A 23,892-nucleotide genomic window follows, 5' to 3' on the forward strand; every position below is an offset into this window, starting at 1 on the left:
TCAGATGAATAACACTATTGCAAAAGTAATTCTGCCCCAATAACAGAAAACATTTCACACAAAATACATCTCCATATCCTCCCATACACTAAAGAAAAAAATTCTAGTAGATGAAGGAAATTGCAGTAGTGATTAAAAAAGATAGGCACATTAGCACATAAGGTATAAATCAGCAAAGCATAGAAAACAGAGAAATAAAACCACTACAGAAATGAAAACTACATTTGAACCAGAAAAGACAGAATAAATACTATTGAAAACAGAGATAGGAATAAGGACAAACACAAGGAGTGTGTAAAAAGAAAACAGGTGAGTGGATTTCTAAAAGAGGAGAATATTTTAAAAATTCAAAAGGAATGATAGATTTCCTGAAATAGAAGAATTGACTTCAGACCAAAAATGCAAAATTTGTTCCAGGAAAAGTTGATATAAAATGATGACACACATATACTGATAACATTATTGAACTTGAAGGATTAAGAAAGAAACCTATGGTATTCAGACAGAAAAAAAAAAAAAAAAGGTTATCGTAAAGAAGTAGCACAAAATAACTGGATCCAGGATTCTTCTTAGCACATTTTATGTAAGCCAACAGTTGACTGTTCCTAAATATTTTTATAATACTCATAATTTTACTTGTTTGACATAGGAATGGAAGTTCTGGTTCAAGATGACAGTGTAGAAAGATCCTGAACTCACCTCCTTCCACAGACACACTGAATCCATGCTACATATGGAACGACATCCTTGGAAGAACATTAAGTGAATAAAGTGGCTGAGCAGCTCTTACATATCAGGTGAGTAAGAAGAAAAATACTTTGAAGTGGCTAGGAGAGGCTGAGATGCAAACTCACCATCAGGAGAGGACACAAAACCCCACCTTCTCCCTGAGGAGCAAAAGGTTTGAACTTCACATTTAACACTCCGGCTTTTAAGACTTCTACCTGAGAACACATCGAAACATCTAGTTTTGAAGGTTAACAAGGATTGCATCCATGAGAAGCAGAGTGAATAGAGAGAAGTTCCTTAAAGGGCTCTCAAACTCACCTGTCCCGAAGCCCAGCACAGAGGCAGCCAACTGAAACGCTCCCAGACTTTCTGTGAAAGAGGTTATTTGCTTCTAGCATTGAAATGAGGGGCAGGCCTCTAACTCACACACATTTAAGAACCTACTGAAAACTCTCGGGGGATAAAGTCTGGCAGAGTTCATTTTTACGGTCTTCCTCATACTTTGGAGGAATATACCCCATTGGAGTATACTCCAATACTCCACAAAGAGCTCATAGCCCTTATTGGTACCATGATTTTTGTGGCTGTGCCTAAGGGATACTTCTATGTCACCTGGCTCTTGTGGCCACAGGGGCTTATATTCTCAAGCTCCACAAACCTGCAACAACCATAAAATTCCTATAAGAAAACATAGGCAGTAAGCTTTTTATGTTGGTCATGTTGATAATTTTTTGAATGACACCGAAAGTACATATGTGAAATGCCAGTCTGGATGAAGCACCAGCTGGAATCAAGATTACAGGGAGAAATATCAATAACCTCAGATATGCAGCTGATGCCACCCTTATGGCAGAAAGTGAAGAGGAACTAAAGAGCCTCTTGATGAAAGTGAAAGAGGAGAGTGAAAAAGTTAGCTTAAAACTCAACATTCAGAAAACTAAGATCATGGGTCCCATCCTTTCATGGCAAATAAGTGGGGAAAAAGTGACAGACCTTATTTTGGGGGGCTTCAAAATCACTGCAAATGATTACTGCAGCCATGGGATTAAAAGACACTTGCTCCTTGGAAGAAAAGCTATGACCAACCTAGACAACATATTAAAAAGCAGAGTCATTACTTTGCCAACAAAGCTCTGTCTGGTCAAAGCTATGGTTTTTCCAGTAGTCATGTATGGATGTGAGAGCTGGACTATAAAGAAAGCTGAACACTGAAGAATTGATGCTTTTGAACTGTAGTGTTGGAGAAGACTCTTGAGTGCCTTGGACTTAAGGAGAACCAACCAGTCCATCCTAAAGGAAATCAGTCCTGAATATTCATTGGAAGGACTGATGCTGAACCTGAAATTCCAATACTTTAGCCACCTGATGTGAAGAACTGATTCATTGGGAAAGACCCTGATGCTGAGAAAGATTGAGGGCAGGAGGAGAAGGGGGCGACAGAGGATGAGATGGTTGGATGGCATCACCAACTCGATGGATATGAGCTTGAGCAAGTGCCAAGAGTTGGTGATGGACAGGGAAACCTAGCGTGCTGCAGTCCATGGAATCCCAAAAAGTCTGACATGACTGAGTGACTGAACAGAAAAGTACAAATAAACAAGTTAGACTACAGCAAAGGATACTATCAATTTAATGAAAAGACCTACTGAATGATGAAAAATATTTGCAAATTATATATATGCAAGACATATATAAAATTCATATAATTCAATAACAAAGAGACCATCCATTAAAAATAGGCAGAGAAACAGATATTTTTCCAAAGACATACAGATGGCCAACAGGTACATGAAAAGATGTTCAACATCACTAATCATCAGGGAAATAAGAATGAAGACCAAAATGAAGTAACAAGTGTTGGCAAGGACGTGAGAAAAAAGGAACCCTTGTGCTTTGTTTGCGGGATGTAAATTGCTACTGCCACTATGGAAAACTATATGAGCTTCCTCAAAAAATTAAATGTAGAACTACCATATAACTCAGCAGTTTCACCTCTGGGTGTTTATCCTAACAAAACAAAAAGCAATATCAAAATATATCTGTACTCCCAATTCACTAAAGTATAATTACCATAGCTAAGATTGGGAAGCATCCTAAGTTTCCATTGATGGATGAATGGGTAAAGAAAGCATATTGAGAAAGCTATAGATACACATACACACAATAGGATATTATTCAGTCTTAAGGAGAAAATCTTATCATAACAACATGGATGAATCCTAGGGCATTATGCCAACTGAAATAAGTCAGAGAAAGGCAAATACCATAAGACTTATTTACAATAGAATCTAAAGAAACCCCACTAAACATACAACCAAACCATGCTCATGGTTTGCAGAGAACAGACTGGTGCTTTCTAGCTGTGGGGTGGTTAAAGACGATCAGAAACTTCCGGTTATAAAATAAGTCATGGAGCCATAATGTACAGTATGGTGACTATGGTTGGTAATATTGTGTTGCATATTTGAAAGTGCTAAGAGTAATTATTTAATGTGTACATCACAAGAAAAATGTTTAACTTCATAATAAGATAAATATTACCTATACTTACTATGGTGATCATTTTGTACTATATGTAAATATTGATTTATTAGGTTGTATACCTGAAATTAATGTGTTATATTTCAATTATATCTCAGTTAAAAATAGCTAACTATTTTAAAAACCATGAACATAAAGTGTAAGGATTCTCGAGGCAAGAATACTGGAGTGGGAAGCCATTCCCTTTCTCCAGGGGATCTTCCCAACCCAGGAATTGAACCTGGGTCTCCCACGTTGTAGCCAATTCTTTACCATCTGAGCCACCAGGGAAGCCCAAGTATCACTATATACACTTAACAAATAGAGACATGAATAAACCTCTCTTGTTTAAGAAAAATTACTTGATATTCAATCAACTAGGAGATAAATTAGCATACACAAATTAGGAATGATGAACCATGATTTTAAAGATATTGGTTCTTTATATAAACATAAAAGTAAAGCTAGTACAACTTTGGGGATTCCTGATAGAGAAATTGCAGTGCAGTTTAAACCTTTGTATTGGGAGAATCTTTCAAAATATCCTTCCCTCCTCCTCAACATTCAGTGGGTTACAGAAGAGGCAAGAGTTCATTTATGCTGTGTATGAGCCAATAATATCTTTTACTATCTTTAGTGGCTATTTAAACAAATCTTTCTGTAATTCTTAAAGAATAAGAAATTTCTCCTTACATTCTTTTTTCATGTGTAACATTACCTGTGAAATGGAGAGTTCTTACTTTTCTTAACACAATGCCTCTATGCGAACTATTTTAACTTCCGTTAATCTACATCTGTATATCCTAACCCTTTTTTATGTATCATAGATTTTTTTCCAAAGAATCATTTCTTTTCCTGCATGTCACCAATAAGTTCTTCAACGTTTCTACAATTGCAGGGAATATATGTGAGACAGGTGCTAAACTTAATTCAGTTTAATCATATAGACAAAAAGATCTTTAGCGAACTAATTCACAATGGCTCTTTCTGCTTGTAAACCACAAGAAAGAAGAAAATAGCAGTTTTACAGCTCATTCATCCTGAAGTATTTATGGAGAATCCTAATTATTAGTGACAATTTGATGTCTGGCAACTTATGTAATCTGTGCCTCTTTATTTGCTAAAAATTAAGTCATGAAAATGCTATCAGTAAAATTTTTAAAAGGACATTAACTCTCAGAATTATTACTATGATTAAATGATGCAATGAGATATCCCTCAACTTAGGGATTTATCAAATGCTCAGTAATTATTCAGTTTTCTTCTCTTAGAGAATTGGCCCACACAATGCATTCACATAAAGCAGCCCTACTCTCTACAAGGTGCAAAGCCAAGCAAACACTATAATACTCCCAGAACAAGATGTTTCCAGCCAGAAATCACTTTGGGGAATATAAAACTGTAGATCCTCTTTCCTTTCATGTCAAAGAAATGTAGCTTGGATAGGTCTACCTTCCACAGAGTGACTTTTTGCCCTTGGCTCCATCTTCCCTCCTGTCTAAATCCTACTTTCTGCCAATTCTATTTCAGGATTGACATGATTCCAGGTACTACCGCTGCCAATTCTACATCTTGCCTGCTTGCCATCACAGGATTGGAAGGACAGTTTATAAGAAAGAGAAATCTCTAATGCCTGCTGGGGCAGTAAGTCAGCTCCTGCGGTCACTTGGGCTTTTCACTTTCTCTGTGTTGGATCCGACTCTCCTTTTGTATTCCTCTGTTTTGGATTTGGAACACAGAGCTTCTGAGATGAATACCATGAACCTTCTCTGATATTTTATTGCCCAGAGTACTCTTTCCATTATATAAGTGCTCACAGCCTGTCATTTATCAAACACTGAGGAAGCAAAAGTTAATTATCAAGTATGACACTAATTATTAGGGTTGTTGCTCCTCTGTGTGTGGTATTTCTCAGGCAAGAATACTGAAGTGGGTTGCCATTTCCTCTTCCAGGGATCTTCCTGACTCAAGGATTAAACCTGCATCTCTGGCATCTCTTCCTTGGCAAGCAGATTCTTTACCACTGCTCCACCTCTGAAGCCCAATTATTAGGGATTGAAGGATAAAGATGGTTTCTTAGCCTATCTTCAAACTCATCAGCTAATAAAATAATCTTCAGTAATCTTTTCTGATATCCCTGAGAGAACAGAGATCCAAGACCACAGATTCCGCATCTCTCCTAGCCCACTGCTGTACCAGATTTCTTAGCATAGGAGGGCAGGGGATATTGTATGCAAAGAGCTTCAAGAAAGTAAGAATAAAAACAGCAACCAACAATTTTTTAAGAGTATAAAACAGCAGGAGAGTTTTACATATATTCATTCATTTCTTTGCAAAACAACCACAGAAGTGTGATACCATTCCTATCTGTTTTACAAAATGGAAGCACAAGGAAATTAACCCAGGCTACAAAGTTAGTAAATTACAGCTATAGTTTGAACTAATAAAATAAAAATTTGTATTCTATATTAAGTCAAGGAAAATTTAAATATAAAACATCTTCTCAGTCCTCTGGCCTCATCTCTCCCATCTGCTGGGAATTGTGTATTTGTGTTCTGCATTAACCAAACTGCCCCATCACCAGAAATACCTGCTCAACTACAAAGAACATTCTCCAGGCATCAGCAAGACAATTCCTTAGGAGACAATCTACCTTCTTAATCTTGAAAGCAGCAATCCCCAACATTTTTGGCACCTGGGACTGACTTTGTGGTAGACAATATTCTTTTCCATGGACCAGGGGTGGGGGGTTTGTTTCAGGATGATTCAAGAACATTATATTTATTGTGTGAAGTGAAGTGAAGTCGCTCAGTCGTGTCCGACTCTTTGCGACCCCATGGACTGTAGCCTACCAAGCTCTTCTGTCCATTGGATTTTCCAGGCGATAGTACTGGAGTGGGTTGCTATTTCCTTCTCCATATTTATTGTGTACTTTATTTCTAATCTCATGCCACCGCTGAGCTGATAGAAGGTACTAGTCCACAACCCAGATTTTGGGGACCTCTTTTGTAAGGGACCACAATGACCCATAACCCACTATTCATTTTGTACTTGCAGACCTGGATTGTACAAATTATCTGCATGATTTAATGTACAGCTGTCTATCTCAAAACATGTATAACTGTGTTTTGAACTCCCATGAGTGGAACAGTACTCAGAGCTTTTTGAGGTGTTCTCAGGTTATAATCCTCAACTTGGCTTGAATAAAGTTTTATATTTATTTCTTAGACAGACTGATTTTTTTCATCAAAAGAACTCAGCTCTCTAGTACTAGAAAAATCACACACACACACACACACACACACAAGATCATTAGTAATAAACATATGTAGTGATCACTAGCCTTTTGGAATACTGGAATATTATTCTACTAAATCACTGCATTGGTACACCAATATTCTGAGATTCAAGTGCTATAAATTGTAATACAGCCATTCCAACTAAATATATATGGGCTTTGATTTCAGTGAATCTTTATATAGCATAAATATTTCCTTGACACAAATTAAAAGACAAATAGCACACAAAGACTGATACATAGCATGCATACCCTATACACTCACTGAATGATTTACCTAAGTTTATACATTTTGTTGTCTCAATTATATTACTCTTTTATAGCCTTTTTCCTGACATTTAGACTTTCTCCAATCAAATATCAGACTTTATAAAATAATTGAATTTCTTAAAATACTTGACGGTGCTGTCAGTTTAGGTACAATTTGTTAATCCTGCGAGTATGAATTTTGTTCTAGTAACCAATATGACCAATGCAATGCCAAAGAATGCAAAAACTACCGCACAATTGCACTCATCTCACACGCTAGCAAAATAATGCTCAAAATTCTCCAAGCCAGGCTTCAACAGTACGTGAACCATGAACTTCCAGATGTTCAAGCTGGATTTAAAAAATGCAGAGGAACCAGAGATCAACTGGCCAACATTCGCTGGATCATTGAAAAGCAAGAGTTCCAGAAAAACATCTAATTCTGCTTTATTGACTATGCCAAAGCATTTGACTGTGTGGATCACAACAAACTGTGGAAAATTCTGAAAGAGATGTGAATACCAGACCACCTGACCTGCCTCTTGAGAAATCTGTATGTAGTCAAGAAGCAACAGTTGGAACTGGACATGGAACAGACTGGTTCCAAATTGGGAAAGGAGTACGTCAAGCCTGTATATTGTCACCCTGCTTATTTAACTTATATGCAGAGTAGATCATGAGAAACACTGGACTGGATGAAGCACAAACTGGAATCAAGGTTGCTAGGAGAAATATCAATCACCTCAGATACGCAGATGACACCACCCTTATGGCAGAAAGGGAAGAAGGACTAAAGAGCCTCTTGACGAAAGTGAAAGAGGAGAGTGAAAAAGCTAGCTTAAAACTCAACATTCAGAAAACTAAGATCATGGCATCTGGTCCCATCACTTCATGGAAGATAGATGGGGAAACAGTGGCAGACCTTATTTTGAGAGGCTCCAAAATCATTGCAGATGGTGACTGCAGCCATGAAATTAAAAGATGCTTGCTCCTTGGAAGGAAAGTTATGACCAACCTAGATAGCATATTAAAAAACAGAGACATTACTTTGCCAACAAAGGTCCATCTAGTCAAAGCTATGGTTTTTCCAGTAGTCATGTATGGATGTGAGAGTTGGACTATAAAGAAAGCTGAGCACTGAAGAATTGATGCTTTTGAACTGTGGTGTTGGAGAAGACTCTGAGAGTCCCTTGGACTGCAAGGAGATCCAACCAGTCCATCCTAAGGGAAATCATTCCTGAATATTCACTGGAAGGACTGATGCTGAAACTGAAACTCTAATACTTTAGCCATCTGATGCAAAGAACTGACTCATTGGGAAAGACCCTGATGCTGGGCAAGATTGAAGGCAGGAGGAGAAGGGGATGACAGAGGATGAGATAGCTGGATGGCATCACTGACTCAATGGACTGAGTTTGAGTAAACTCCAGGAGTTGGTGATGGATAGGGAGGCCTGGTGTGCTGCAGTCCATGGGGTCACAAAAGAGTTGGATGCGACTGAACTGAATTGACCCAAAATTATAATTTCAGGTACATATATCTCACCTAATAAACTAGGAAGGAAAGAATTTCATAAACTCCATTATCTTTAGCAGTGCAGTGGAACAGTTTTTGAAGGTAATGGTTGTTATTTTTAATCCAGGGATTATTTCAAAATACTGGACACATACAGGAAATTTCATGGACAGAGGAGCCTGGTAAACTACAGTCCATGGGGTTGCAAAGAATCAACACAATAGAGATATTGAGCATTCATACACAGGTAAAAAGACCTTATTATAATTTGTGAAGCAGATATTTATATTTTCATATGCTTCTATTACTAGAAACTTACTACATTTAAAGTGCTATAAGGGAGGGTTCCCACATATGGATAACAGTAGCTATTGTAGCTGTTTTAAGAGCAATGTCAGCCTTTATAGGTTGCTTCTTATAGCCTTTTTCAGGGTTAATCAAAGTCATCCAAAATCTATGGCCCAACAGAGTGTGTATATTAGCCCTACAAAAACTTTTCAATATTGTGCATTGATTTGGATCCTAGCTAAATTCAAAGTCCTGAATTCCCAAACTTTAGAAGAAACCAGAGCTATCTAAACTCCATTTTCTGTAATCTCTAGAAAATGCATAGTGGTAGCTATCTTTTTTTCTCTGAAAGTCATTTCTTCAGTTCATTTTCCTCCAATATTTATTAACGATCTTTCCATGCCTGCCTGATTTTGAGCAAGTTAAAAATCCTATCAGGTATAAAAAAGCTCACGTCCCTTTGACTTTTATCCCTGTAATGTGGAAGCATGGAACTTCAAATGTGAAAAATATCCATGGATAAATGAGAATTTACAAAGCTATGGAAAATAAGATCCTTGAACTATAAAAACGACCTGAGCAAGTTAAGCCTTACCATCACCTATATGCTGACTGATGAATAACAATGAATGCTGGGGCAATCATGGCCAGATTTTAAGATGCCTATAGCAATCACTCAAGATACGTGGAAATTAAGTTATCAGATGACTCTGGTTGACACAGGTGTTCAAACCCATGTTTTAATAGTTTATCAGAATATTGGAATATCCTGGAAAATTTTTTAAACACCTAAAAAAATATAGAACATACTAACAAAACCAAGTAGCTCAGAGGTTAAAGCGTCTGCCTGCAATGCAGGAGACCTGGGCTCAATCCCTGGGTTGGGAAGATCCCCTGGAGAAGGAAATGGCAACCCACTCCAGTGTTCTTGCCTGGAGAATCCCATGGATGGAGGAGCCTAGTGGGCTACAGTCCATGGGGTCACAAAACGTCAGACATGACCAAGCGACTTCACTTTCACTTTCAACAAAACCAAGAGGGAAAATAGAAACTAATAACTTTGATTTAAAAAGTGCAGTGAAAATGAGTCTTTAAAGGTTAGTATGCAACTGATTGCAGAAATATGCTTTGTATGTTCATACTTGCCAGCAAAGATTACATATGAGGTTTGCTTCTTGGTCTTTAAAATTTTACAAGTGGCCTGCTTTCTAAATGTGTAATTAATTTGCAACCTATTATTTAGGCATGGAACTAGCTCCTTTCTTCTGCCTTACTCCAAAGTTGAACAGTGAGGTTGAGTTTAGCCCAGATGTTAGCTATCACTTGCTTATATTGGAATTATCATGCAGTATGTTGGCAGAAATATAGGTGTTTTGTAGCTTGCACTTAAATGGCTCACTTTGTAAAATAGGAAAAATGAATGACCAGCAGATGTGACATAAGCCTTAAAAAATCCTACTCAGCAGTCAACTTTAGCTACAAAATTTGACAAGCTTGGGCAATACTAGGTTTTAGACACTGTGTCTATAATTTGCACATAACTTATATAGTGTTATGAGCACAACTTTAAATATCGTAGCATACTAGCATCACACCTGAACACACTAATCATTAAAATCTCAAGAAATGGAAAATGAAATTCAATGCAGGTTTTTGTTTTTCCTTAGCCTTACAAGAGTATAGAATTTTTTAATCTAATAAGCCACACAAAAGTGACTTAAAAACATTGAAAAATTCACTTTTTCAGGATATATAGTTAATTCTTTAATATATTTTATTTAATAAATGGTTGGTATGGCTTAATTGCCCTTTAATAACATAATGAGCCTTTTATGAATGTCTCCTCTGTTTTGTTTCTCATAAAAAAAGTTCCTGAAGCATCTGCTGTCGACTTTATATCCAAGAGTCTGTCCTTTACCTAGAGTAATGAAGAGCCATCTGTCTCAGTCATTAGCACTGTGCTACCTAAGAATGAGACTCAAGATTTTCTTAGAGTTTGAAAATATCTATTTTACAGCTACTTTTTGGAATATATGATTATCTATTCTAAATGGGAAGACATAATTTGGAAGAAAATTATTAATTATCTTTTAGGTATTAATATTCCCCCTATATTTTCTCAGGATAATGAGAGAGTTACAGGAAAGATGATTTTGAGAAAGAAAACCCTGTCTTTATGTAGCAAGGGTAATGAAAGCTCATACTTGTTATATTTTTAAACATTTTAAACATTATCCTACTGTGGAATTTGGTAATCCCATATCAGCAAACACAAGTGTATGTTATAGAATATATTTACCTATGTAGAAGTAGCAAATGCATATGGAGGAGCTCTTATTCTGCAAAATGTATCCAATAATCTTAAAGATATGCCAAAGCAGTGAATCAATTAAGAATACACTTGGGTGGTTGAGGATGCAGGACTCAAAGATGTTGCTATTTGAGAGAAAAACAACTGGACAGGAAGACCAGTTTGGTTCTCTGGAAAGTAAGGACTCAATTATAGAAAAGCACCAAGCTATCAAAATTAGATTTGATGGACATACCTGAGCAAAATGGATCCAGGTGCCCTATTGATATAATAAACAGAAGAGGTCATTTACATGGATACAACTCGGGGATTAATCCGGAAGATGGAGAATTACTGTGAAGTCACTCTAGGGAAGGATGAAAACTCGGGGAAGTCATTTAGTCTGGAGATTTGCCTGTTAACAAAGGATGTCAGGACTCATGGGTGAAAGGCCCAGGCTTTTAAGGAAGGAAGGTAATGGAGAAGTATTCTGACTACTGTAAGATAAGCCATTCTTCTCAGATACATTTAAAATTTGATTACCCCATTAGCCTTTGAATATTTTGCAAAGTTATCTCTTATGTTTTTAACTTGATCCAAGTTTTACTATGCATTTCTATGCTTATTTATCTACTTCAGCTTCATCGACTACATGAAAACATTTGACTGTGTGGATCACATCAGTCTGTGGAAAATTCTTAAAGAGACAGGAATATCAGACTACCTTACCTGCCTCCTGAGAAACTTTGTATGCAGATCAAGAAACAACAGAGCCAGACATGGGACAACAGACTGGTTCCAAATTGGGGTGGGGTGGGGGGAAGATACATCAAGGATGTATATTGTCATCCTTGTTATTTAACTGATATACAGAGTATGTCATGAGAAATGCTGGCTGGATAAAGCTCAAGCTGGAAGCAAGATTGCCAGGAGAAATATCAACAGCTTCAGATATGCAGATAACACCACCCTCAAGGCAGAAAGCAAAGAGGAACTAAAGAGCCTCTTGGTGAAGGTGAATGAAGAGAGTGGAAAAAGCAGGCTTAAAACACACCATTGAGAACACTAAGAAGATGGCATCTGGTCCCATGACTTTATGGCAAGTAGATGGGGAAAAAAATGGAAACAGTGACAGATTTTGTTTTCTTAGGTCCAGAATCACTGTGGACAGTGACTGCAGCCATGAAATTAAAAGATGCTTACTTGCTCCTTGGAAGAAAAGCTATGACAAACCTAGACAGTGTATTAAAAGGCAGAGACATCACTTTGCCAATAAAGGTCCATCTAGCCAAAGCTGTTTTTCCAGTAATCATGTATGGATGTGAGAGTTGGACCATAAAGAAGGCTGAGCATCAAAAAACTGATGCCTTTGAACTCTGGTGCTGGAGAAGACTCTTGAGAGTCCTTTGGATGGCAAAGAGATCAAACCAGTCAATCCTAAAGGAAATCAACCCTGAATATTCATTGAAGAACTGATGCTGAAGCTTCAATACTTTGGCCACCTGATATGAAGAGTGGACTCATTGGGAAAAAACCTGGGAATAGACACTGGGAAAGATTGAGGGCAAGAGGGGAAGGGAGCGGCAGAGGATGAGATGGTTAGATAACATTACTGACTCAATGGACATGAGTTTGAGCAAACTCCAGGAGATAGTGAAGGACACGACTTAGCAACTAAACAAAAGTGCTTATTTATATGTGTATCCAATGTTTTTCCCCTGTGTATTCTTTTAACTTGTTTATGTTGATTCAGGTGTCCAGAAGATTTTAATTTTAATTATAAAATGTCAAATGTATTAAATGTTTCATTAATGGCTTATACTATCTTGATTTTTGCCAATGGGTTCCTGCCCTGCTCTGCCCTGTATTCAGAAAGATTTTCTCCTATATTTTCTACATTTTTAATATTTTGCTATAAATATCTAGGTTGAATTTTACTGCAATTATTTTTATATGTGCATGTGTGTGTACTGAAAATAAACCCACTTTTTTCAATATCAAAAATCCATTTTCCCAGCAAGTTTACTAAATGATTTAACTTCCCTCCTACAGATATGGAAAATCATCTCTATCATAAATTAAAACTTCATTCACTATTGGGAATATTTCTGACTCCTTAATCTGTTCCACTGTGTCTTTGTTCTTTCATTGTCCTCAGTCCTTAGCTTTCATCTTTATTTCCCTCTATTTCACATTTTAAAATGAATTCCTATGAATTCTTATTTTTTAAATGACTGGATAAATGCTACTTAACTGTTGATCCAAGTAGGATACTATATTTGTTTAGCTTTTCTTGTACTATCTCCTAATCTTTTCTCTGGCTTAATTTCCTGTGGTTTCCTCTTTCTTAATTCACATCTGTTAAACCTCAAGCTAATTTTGGATATTCTCTAACCTTTATGGAAATTGTCTCTCAATCAAATATGTCTCATATTTATATCTTTGTTATTCCACCTTGAGAGGATAAAGTAAAAGAACAGATAAATAAAGTTGCCAAGTGGAAGGGAAAGAGGGCAGAAGAGAATGAGGGCAAAAGTCATCATGTATTAGGAGTATTTTCAGCTACAAGTAAGAAACTAGTCAAACCTGACATAAACCATATGGTCTTCTATTATTTACTTTAACAAACTGTTTGGAGTTAAGCATTCCCAGAACCTTTTTTTTTTTCTCTGAGACTCATTCAAGTTATCAAGGCCCATGCTCTTCCATCTTAGCCATCCTTTTGCATTGGTAGCTTACTCCACAAGGTCAGCCATAGCTCTAAGCATACTTACTTGGGCTAGTCCTAAACAGGATGCGAGGGTGGCAGGGAGGGCAGTAGAAAATATTGTCCTATAAACCAGTCAAGAAAGGGAAAAATAGCTGCTATGTGGAACCCAATTATGTCTTCCCTGACACTCTGCATAATTTATTGAATATGAAATAGATGCTCAAGTACTTTACATGTATGTTCCAAGTAAATTTACTTAAAGGTTTTAAAGAAAAGAATTATAAATCCTGACATCACTCACTGTATTGAAAAGTGGAATACTCAGGACAAGATGGCAGAGTAAAAAGACCCTGAGCTCCCCTCCCCTCATGAGCACACCAAAATCACAACCAACTGCTGAACTACCACTGATAAAAAGGACTGGAATCTACCCTAAAAAGATACTCTACAACCAATGACATAAAGAAATCATGAGATGTTAGGAGGGGTGCAGTCGTGATATATTTAAATCCCATACCCCCTGGGTGGGTGACCCACAGACTGGAGAATAATTGTATCATAGAAGTTCTCCAACAGGAGTGAAAGCTCTAGCCCCACACTGGGCTCCTCAGTGTGGGCTAGGAGGAGGAGCCCCCAGAGCATTTGGCTTTGAATGCAAGTGAGACTTGATTGCTGGAGCTCCACAGACTGGGGGAAGCAGAGATTCGATTCTAGGGGGCACACACAAGGTTGTGTGCACACCACTACCCAGGGCAAAAGCAGTGACTCCACAGACGCCTGGGCCAGAAGACCTACCTATTGGTCTTAAGAAGGTCTCCTGGAGAGCAGGGGGGGGGGGGGACTGTGGCTCCCTCTGGGGACATAAAAGCTGGTGGCAGACATATGGGGACCTACATGGCCTGCAGCTGGAGGCAGACATTTTGCATCCTTGGTGCAGAGACCTGACCCCACCCAACAGCCTATACGTTTCAGAGCTGGGACACCTCGGGTCACACAAACAACAGGTGGGAACACAGATTCACCCGTCAACAGACAAGGGGGCTAAAATTTCCAGAGCCCACAGCTATCTCTAGACATGCCCCTTGACATGGCTTTTCCCCCCAGAGGGCCAAGACCCAGTTCCACCCACCCGTGGGTAGACACTGGCCCTCCCACTAGGAAGCCTGTACAAGCCTCTAGACAATTTGCACGACCAGATACCGAAGAAAGGAAACTATGATCCTGCACCTTGCAGAACTGAGTGTATCAACATAGATAAGAGCCTAGGCTGGGACCAGCTGATTTCTGATCCTTGGGTGATGAGAAGCGAGGGTACTGCTGGGACGCAAGAGGCATGCCCTATAGGCCACTTCTCCACCGTCGAGAGATGTAGCTAAGCTATTCAGTTGAGTTCAGTTGCTCAGTTGTGTCCAGCTCTTTGTGACCCCATGAATCGCAGCATGCCAGGCCTCCCTGTCCATCATCAACTCCTGAAGTTCACCCAAACTCATTTGCATCGAGTTGGTGATGCCATCCAGCCATCTCATTCTCTGTTGTCCCCATCTCCTCCTGCCCCCAATCCCTCCCAGCATCAGGATCTTTTCCAATGAGTCAACTCTTTGCATGAGGTAGCCAAAGTATTAGAGTTTCAGCCTCAGCATCAGTTCTTCCAATGAACATCCAGGACTGGTCTCCTTTAGGATGGACTGGTTGGATCTCCTTGCAGTCCAAGGGACTCGCAAGAGTTTTCTCCAGCACCATAGTTCAAAAGTATCAATTCTTCAGTGCTCAGCTTTCCTCGCAGTCCAAATCACACATCCATACACGACCACTGACTTGGTAGCCTTGACTAGACGGACCTTTGTTGGCAAAGTAATATCTCTGCTTTTCAATATGCTGTCTAGGTTGGTCATAACTTTCCTTCCAAGGAGTAAGCGTCTTTAAATTTCATGGCTTCAGTCACCATCTGCAGTGATTTTGAAGCCCCCCAAAGTAACATCTGATACTGTTTCCACTGTTTCCCCATCTATTTGCCATGAAGTGATGGGACCAGATGCCGTGATCTTAGTTTTCTGAATGTTAAGCTTTAAGCCAACTTTTTCACTCTCCTCTTTCACTTTCATCAAGAAGCTATTATAGCCATACAAATACAAATAGAATTCTAAGCAAAATGAGATGGCCAAGGATATGCTGCAGACGAAGGAACAAGATAAAACCCCAGAAGACTAACAACTAAGTGAAGTGAAAATGGGCAGTCTACCACAGAAAGAGTTCAGAGCACTGATCGTAAAGATGATCCAATAACTTAGGAAAAGAATGGATGCGCAGATTAAGAAGTTATAAGAAGTCCTTAGCAAAGAGTTGAAGAATACAATAACTGGGAAAACAAAAACAAAAAGCAGTAAAAGGAATCAATAGGATAAATGAGGCAGAAGAACAAACCAGTGAGCTGGAAGACAGAGTGGTGGAAATCATTGCCATGGAAAAGAATAAAGAAAAGAGAATGAAATGAAATGAAGACAGTTTAAGAGATCTCTGGGACAATGTTGAATGCACCAGCATTCACATTATAGGGGTCCTGGATGAGGAGAGAGAAAGAGGGCTTTAAAAAATATTTGAAGAGATAACAGCCAAAAATTTACCTAAAATGGGAAAGGAAATAGTCACCCAAGACCAAGAACCAGAGTCACATGTAGACTTAACCCAAGGAGGGATATGCCAAGACAAACAGTAATCAAATTGATAAAAATTAAAGACAAAATATATTAAAATCAACAAGGGAAAGTGCAAGTAACATACAAAGGAATCCCTATAAGACTATCAACTGATTTTTCAGCAGAAACTCTACCGGCCAGAAGAGAATCACTTGACATATTTAAAATGATGAAAGGGAGAACTCGACAACCAAGAATACTCAGCAAGACTCTCATTCAGAGTTGATGGAGAATTCAAAGTCTTCAGACAAGCAAAAAGAATTTGGCACCATCAAACCAGCATTACAATAAATGCTAAAGCAACATCTTTATGTAGAAAAGAAAAGGCCAGAACTAGGAAAAAAAATACAAAATGGGAAAGCTCACTGGTAAAGGCAAACATACAATAAAGGTAGGAAATGATCTACTCAAAAATGTGATATGAAAATCAGTAATCAAGAGAAGAGAGTACAAATGCAGGATTTTTTAAATGCATTTGAAATGAAGAGATCAGCAACTTAAAATAATCATGTGTACATAGACTGTTATATCAAAACCTCATGATAAATGCAACCAAAAAAGTTATAATAGATGAACACAAAAAGAAGAGGAAGGAATGGAGGAGGGAAGAGAGGAGAAAAAAATTTGTTATTGAGCTATATTCTCTTTTTTTCCCCCAGAGTAAAAAGTCTATAGAAAATGGTTTAAAATGATCTAAAAATATCCATAAGAAAACACATTTTAAATAAAACTAGGTTTCAGAAGAAAGATCCAAGAGAATTCAAAGTATATTTTTTTCCTGCAAGGAAGAGGACAAAATATGAAAAAAAAAAAAGAAGAAGAAGGGAGAGTTGCTTTTATGTCAAATCAGTATGCTCCATTCTTTAATCAGGTGCATACTTTATTTGATCAAAACTTAAAACATTTCATTTATTTCTCCACAAAGTCTCCCACTAGGATAAAAGATAACTGTCATCATAATAGATCTTTCCCTACTCTCCCATCAGTGCAAACTCAGTCATGTCTGACTCTTTGTGACCCCATGGACTATAGCCTGCCAGCCTCCTCTGTCCATGGGATTCTCCAGGCAAGAATACTGGAGTGGGTTTCCATGCCTTTCTCCCAACTGATCTTCCCAACCCAGGGATTGGACCTGGGGCTCCTGCACTGCAGGAAGATTCTTTACCGTTTGAGCTACCCAGGAAGTTTCCTACTGTAGGTATATTAAAAAAGAATTCTATCCATTTTAAAAGCCATTCCTTCCTATTTCCGTTTCCTTGAAGCATTTAGTAGTATCTTAGAAACTGTCACATCTTCAATTACACTATGATTCAGTGAGAACTCTGTATCAGTTGACTTTGAAATAGACTCTATTATGTTCTCCAAACACTGATTTTGAAGTTAACTGGAAAATCTGAGGTGAAACACTGCTACCTTGATTGTTCTCTCTGTCATTTTCTCTTTTTGGCTTCCTAATTATAGGTCTCTCTCTATGTACATTTGCACACACACACACTTTAAGTGATATAATTCTTTAACTCGGTAATCTTTCTGATCCGCTATAGTTTCTTTAAAGCATTCGCTGAAAATTAACTGGGTAATTGAACCTCCCTGGTAGTACTCGTACATCTGCATATAACACCATACAGACATCTTTTAATGTCCTCAACAAAGTCACAGCTGTCCACAGGTTTCATCATATCAGAGTGCTCCCAAAGAACTATGGTTGTCAAATAAGACATTTAGTAGAATTGTCATGGTTTCTTCAATTGGCACCAAGGACTGACTCCTGAGGACAAAGAGGATCTCTGTGCCTCAGTTCTAAAATGAATCTGAAAATCTGGGACTGGACAACCTCCTAAGTCTTTATAAAGAAGCTGAACTAGTCCAACCACAGTCAAGGGCTACCATGATCACCTTGAGACTGGAACTCCTATTCTCTAGGAATGACCTTAAGGGTCTTTCTCAAAAGAGGCACAGGAACCCTTCACAATAGAGTCAGATTTTTGTTTGCCACCTGCAGGTCATCAATGGCCAGAGAGTATTATCTAAAGACAGTGACAATGAACAGAAGCATCCTTCAATGTTCAGTTGGATTGAGATAGTTGCCCCTTCTGTCCTAGCCCCCTCCTATTACCAGTGTAGCAGGAGAGAGATTGCAGAGCAGTGCAGCCACCAGGTTCTTCAGCTCTAAGGAGGCAGTGTGGGAAGAAGACCGAAGAGCAGAGCAGGCTGGCTTTCACCAGCCTGGATGGTGCTGCCAGAGGTGGGAGAGTAGGGATGGGGAAGACGGACGGCAGTTTAAACTGATCAAATTCTTCAAAACCACAAAATTTCAGAGTAGTGCATAAATAATGGACTCTACTCCAAAAAAAGAACATTAGCACTTAATTATGTACTATTTAGTATTCCTTCAGACAATTTAAGTTCTATGGTTTACATGGTTTCCTGGGATTGAGATGTCAAAACAAATACTATATTTTAAGCTGCCTTTATCAAGAATTAAGCATATTCCTAGAATATAGTTATACCATCATAGGCAATATGCTGCTGCTGCTGCTAAGTCACTTCAGTCGTGTCCGACTCTGTGCCACCCCATAGACGGCAGCCCACCAGGCTCCCCCGTCCCTGGGATTCTCCAGGCAAGAACACTGGAGTGGGTTGCCATTTCCTTCTCCAATGCATGAAAGTGAAAAGTGAAAGTGAAGTCGCTCAGTCGTGTCCAACTCTTAGCAACCCCGTGGACTGCGGCTCACCAGGCTCCTCCATCCATGGGATTTTCCAGGCAAGAGTGCTGGAGTGGAGTGCCATTGCCTTCTCCGATATATATATATATATATATATATATATATATATAATATGTATTTATATATAGTATATATAGTAATGGCTGTGTCTGAAACTACAAAAGTTTATTCTATTACTTCTGTTGTTAAATTTGAGGAGCCACTTACCATCTCCTAAATGGCAGAGCAATTGTTTCTGCTCCCAGAGCAGTTTGTGCTAGATCACAGAGGCACATTTTATATATAATACTTAGGATTAAGTAATTGTAGTATAAGATTCTATCTGTTTGAAAGTCAGAAACAGTGTTAAAATATTCATTCCATCTATATATATGGTCTTAAAGATCTAAAAACACAAATTTATTTTGAAAAAGAATACAGCAATCTATTATTGGGTAGACATACATGTTATGCGAAGCAGCTGTTTTCCTATAGAACATTTCATTTCTACCAATGCTATCTTCCTAACTCAGCTCATCTGTGGAATTTTGCAGTGCCTGAATTCTTGCTTTATTTCATCAGTATTTCACAGATTCTTTGTTAAATTTAACAATCTGTGGTGTGTTTCTGAAAATAAAGCTTTACAAGATTCAAGTTTTATGGTCGCTGAGTCTTTTCACTGGGATAACTAATCAATTATTTAACTTAACAGAAGCTATAATGGCAAAGTTATGTACTGTAATTTAAATTATCAAAGAAGAAAGGGAAAAATTAGAAGCTCAAAGTTCAACTAAGCTTTGGTGAGTTTCCCTTTAAAGCAGCATTTATTACTCTTATTGATAAATAATGGGCTCCACATGTAAATGCTATATAATCCATTTCCATGCCTCACTTGATTCAAGTGCTCAACTCCCTAATTAGGCATCTGTTAAACAATGAAACTTTGTTTTCCTGCACATAATATCAGTCTCTACTAATGTAGCCTGAATAACAACTTCTTTCTCAAGAGATTAATTTAATGCCTAAAGTGTCAGGAGGAAAGGTTCAGCATTTACATTATATTAATTGTTAGCATATGAATATGACATTGTTATTATATAAAGCTACATATTTTAAAATACAGTAATAATGGAAACCAAAACCCAACAATTTTGAACATAGGAAATACTGCATTAGTAGCATCAATGAGATATCATGAATCTCTATATGGTTATCATGATTATTTCATATGGTATTATTTTAAAATAGACTTTTCTTCTTTGCTTTGTCTATAAATATGAGTATACATATAGCCAGTATTTTTATCTGTATTCTAAGAGGATACTTTCTTCATTATAAAATTCACAGTATTTAAAAATGTCTATGTTACTTGGTCATTAGTTTCATAAAAAGAATGTTGTTTAAGAAAAGCCACCAAAGGAAAAGGGAAGAGTTGTGAGCTATGTGGAACTCTCCGCTGTCAAAGTGGTCAATCAGGACAACAAGCCAAACTAAAGGTAACAGACAAGCCTGTTGACTCACTGTAACAGCACTTCACGAGGCAAAAATAGATGCCAGTTCCCCAGGGTTCCATGTCTTCACACAGAACAGCAAGGCAAGGGTTCAGTGACATGTGCTGCAGACAGACAGGAGGCATCATCTAACTGACCGTGACCCCCAAACAAACAGGCCCTGTCTTTTTATCCACCTGAGGGGCTTGAGGAGGGCAGGGAGGTGACCTAAGTGTGAGCCAGTGAAGAAAGGTGTCTTAGTCAAGGTTTCCCACGAGGGCAGAGACACCTAAGTAGTACCTTGGGCCACTTGCCCTAGTAAAGAGGATTCTGAATAGCAGCACCTAGGCCAAGAAGCAGGTATATGTCTGAACATGGTTGGACTTGAGGAACCTCTAGTCCTTCACTTGACTCTTTTCGGAAAACTAACATGCGGGCTGCGCAACAAATCTAATGAGGAGGGAGCAGCTTCCCCCACGAGGCTGGCAGCACAAAGTCCGTGTGACTGCCTATAGTCGGGCCTGAAAGGTCACTCAGGGTACGCTGACCTGGAGTCAGACTCCTCAAACCACCGTTATCATTTTCAACAAATACACTCCATACTTCTGAAGACCTGTAGCCTTCACAAAGTACAGAGCGGAAATTGTTTTTGCCATTTTCAACCATTAAAATTAAAGTTCAGTTCTTCATTCAAATTTTCTACTTGTCTAAGAAAAGAATGACATACTTTATATTTTTGTGTTTGGTATAAGCATATTAAAATGTTATATAACTATAATTTCAGTGTTCATAGAATGAACTGACCTCAGATATGGCATGTGGCATTTACAATGTGGATGAAATACTATCTCAGCCTCTGAATGACTGCTTTCTTGGATTGGAATTTATCACAGCAATGGCCCAGCTCCTCTAAAAGGAAAGAAAAAAAACAACAGTATTTTTTAAAGATGCATCATTGTGAAGCAAAAAATATCAGCTACAATGATGCAGTTATATTACAGCAATAATGAGGAAAGCAGAATTACTGTTGAGCTGGAAGTCTTTGAAAGTAATAGTTAAATAGTTATTCATTACAGTGAACAGTACATGAGATGTAATAAACATGAAAATTTTACTGAAGTAATTTTCTCTTCATTATGGAAACATTTCTGACAATATTGAAAAGCAATGCAAAGGAAAAAGAGCCCTGTTTAGCTTTAAAGAATTGTTTGAAAATGTAATGGATAGAGAAGTTCTTCTAGCTGAAAATCCAAACAATTATTTACCTATCAAGAAATCCCAGCATTTAATTAAATAGGACAACAACCCAACTCAAAGGTAACATACAAGCAAAGAGAAACGTTTGGGTTATATAGAATAGTGGGGACAAAAAAAAAAGCAGAAAAATGAGTGTAGTTAATTTTTGGATGATGGAACCAGGGTCTCCTGCACTGCAGGGAGATTCTTTACCATCTGAGCCACCAGGGAAGCCCAAATACTGTAGTGGTTAGCCATTCCCTTCTCCATAGGGTCTGCCTGACCCAGGGATTGAACCCAGGTCTCTTGCATTGCAGTTAGAGTCTTTATTCTCTGAGCCACCAGGAAAACCCTTCACATATACGTGCATGTCTATACTCCACACGTACACATGAGCCCTAGTCTTTGAAAACGTATTATTTAACAATTTTTAATTGAGTAATAAGATTGCTTTTATTTTTTAATTTGTTATAAGTCAGAGTCTCCTCTGACTTATCCAAAGATATAAATACAAAAGTACTAGCAAAACACTGAAAATAAGTACTACAAAAATATACACATGCAAACATGCCATGAAAGGATATTATATACACTGTTTTCTAGTTCCCTTTGTAAACTCACATGACATGGGGTGATGATATGCACCCTATAAATTTGGTTTGTTTAATTCCCAGCTTTCATTGGTTTGCCATCTGGCTTCTCACTTGACATAGACATTGACTTACAAAAATCCTGACAGTTAAACTCACTGAACTAATAGGTACATTGCAAATAGCATAAGAATAATACGTACAAACGACTTGGGAATCTCATAGAAATGTTTAGAATGAATCTTAGAATAATAACATAGTTGACAGAAAACTGAGTTGCAAAAACAATGTATTTTTCCTGATTAAAACTGAAAATTAAAATTTACTACATAGAAAACAAAAAAGAACTCATTTGAATCAGTTCTGATGAGATGGATGAAACTGGAGCCGATTATACAGAGTGAAGTAAGCCAGAAAGAAAAACACCAATACAGTATACTAACACATATATATGGAATTTAGGAAGATGGCAATGACGACCCTGTATGCAATACAGGAAAAAAGACACAGATGTGTATAACAGACTTTTGGACTCAGAGGGAGAGGGTGAGGGTGGGATGATTTGGGAGAATGGCATTGAAACATGTATACTATCATGTAAGAATTGAATCGCCAGTCTATGTCTGACGCAGGATACAGCATGCTTGGGGCTGGGGCATGGGGATGACCCAGAGGGATGTTATGGGGAGGGAGGTGGGAGGGGGTTCATGTTTGGGAACGCATGTAAGAATTAAAGATTTTAAAATTTAAAAAATAAAAAATTTAAAAAACAAAACAAACAAAAAAAAGAAAACAATATAAACAGGGTTGGAGTATCCTTGGATGGTCACAGGCTACATTTCTTTATATTTTTCTATTCAAAATAATTTGGTGGTGCCACATAAAATTTTCAATGTTCATATCTTTAAGTAAATTCCTTCACACTTTATTTATGAAATCATTTTGTTACTTATGGTTGTGTGATTTCAACAAAAGTCAATATTTTAACATTTTATTTTTTCAAGTATATTTGCCTACATGATATTTTGAATAACAGCAAACACATTCATAAGATCAGATATGTCCTTATTCAGCAGAACCAAATACATATTGTCTTATCAAATGTAGTACAGATTCTCAAAAACAAAGACTCCAATTATAGCGAACCAAATCATATTCTTGTCTGTATTCCTGTTTCTGTTGCACTTAAACATTAACCATGTTAAAATGAAACCGACAGGGCTATAACAATTTCTGTTGTTCTGCTAGCACATTTTTGATTTCCTAAACAGGTAAAAAGCATAGTGAATTACATGGATCCTCTTAATGCCAAGTCAAAGACAGTTGCTTTTCAGTACCAAATTATCTTCTATATCTGAATTGAAAACTCAATATAAGCAAGCATAGCATTCTAAAAAAGATTGATAAAGCAAAATTCAATTAGTTAGATTTATCTCAGCTCCTTTTTCCTTGTGGCTAGGTCTTTATAAACTTCATAACTTATGAAACTTAAAACTTTTACAGAGTAGTCATAATGTTATAGACTACTCTAAAATAAGAATACTGAGACATGGTTAGGATTTTGATATAAAAACTGAAA

General features: G+C 37.7%; 1 protein-coding gene across 4 annotated transcripts in view; it reads left to right on the top strand.

Moving 5' to 3' along the window:
- The window catches only part of SLC7A11 (solute carrier family 7 member 11), a 393,259-nt gene that overhangs the window by 350,804 nt on the left and 18,563 nt on the right, over positions 1-23,892 (top strand). For 2 of the 4 annotated variants that reach the window (XR_003591971.3, XR_009596819.1), the window contains exons 13-14: positions 650-797; positions 4,780-6,473. The gene's annotated coding sequence lies outside the window, so the exon portion shown is untranslated. Of the gene's footprint in view, positions 1-649; positions 798-4,779; positions 6,474-23,892 lie in introns of those variants that run through there. The other 2 variants (XR_009596822.1, XR_009596820.1) reach the window with 1 other exon arrangement.

The sequence above is a fragment of the Ovis aries genome, chromosome 17 (assembly GCF_016772045.2).
Source record: "Ovis aries strain OAR_USU_Benz2616 breed Rambouillet chromosome 17, ARS-UI_Ramb_v3.0, whole genome shotgun sequence".
NCBI classification, from domain to species: Eukaryota; Metazoa; Chordata; class Mammalia; order Artiodactyla; family Bovidae; genus Ovis; species Ovis aries.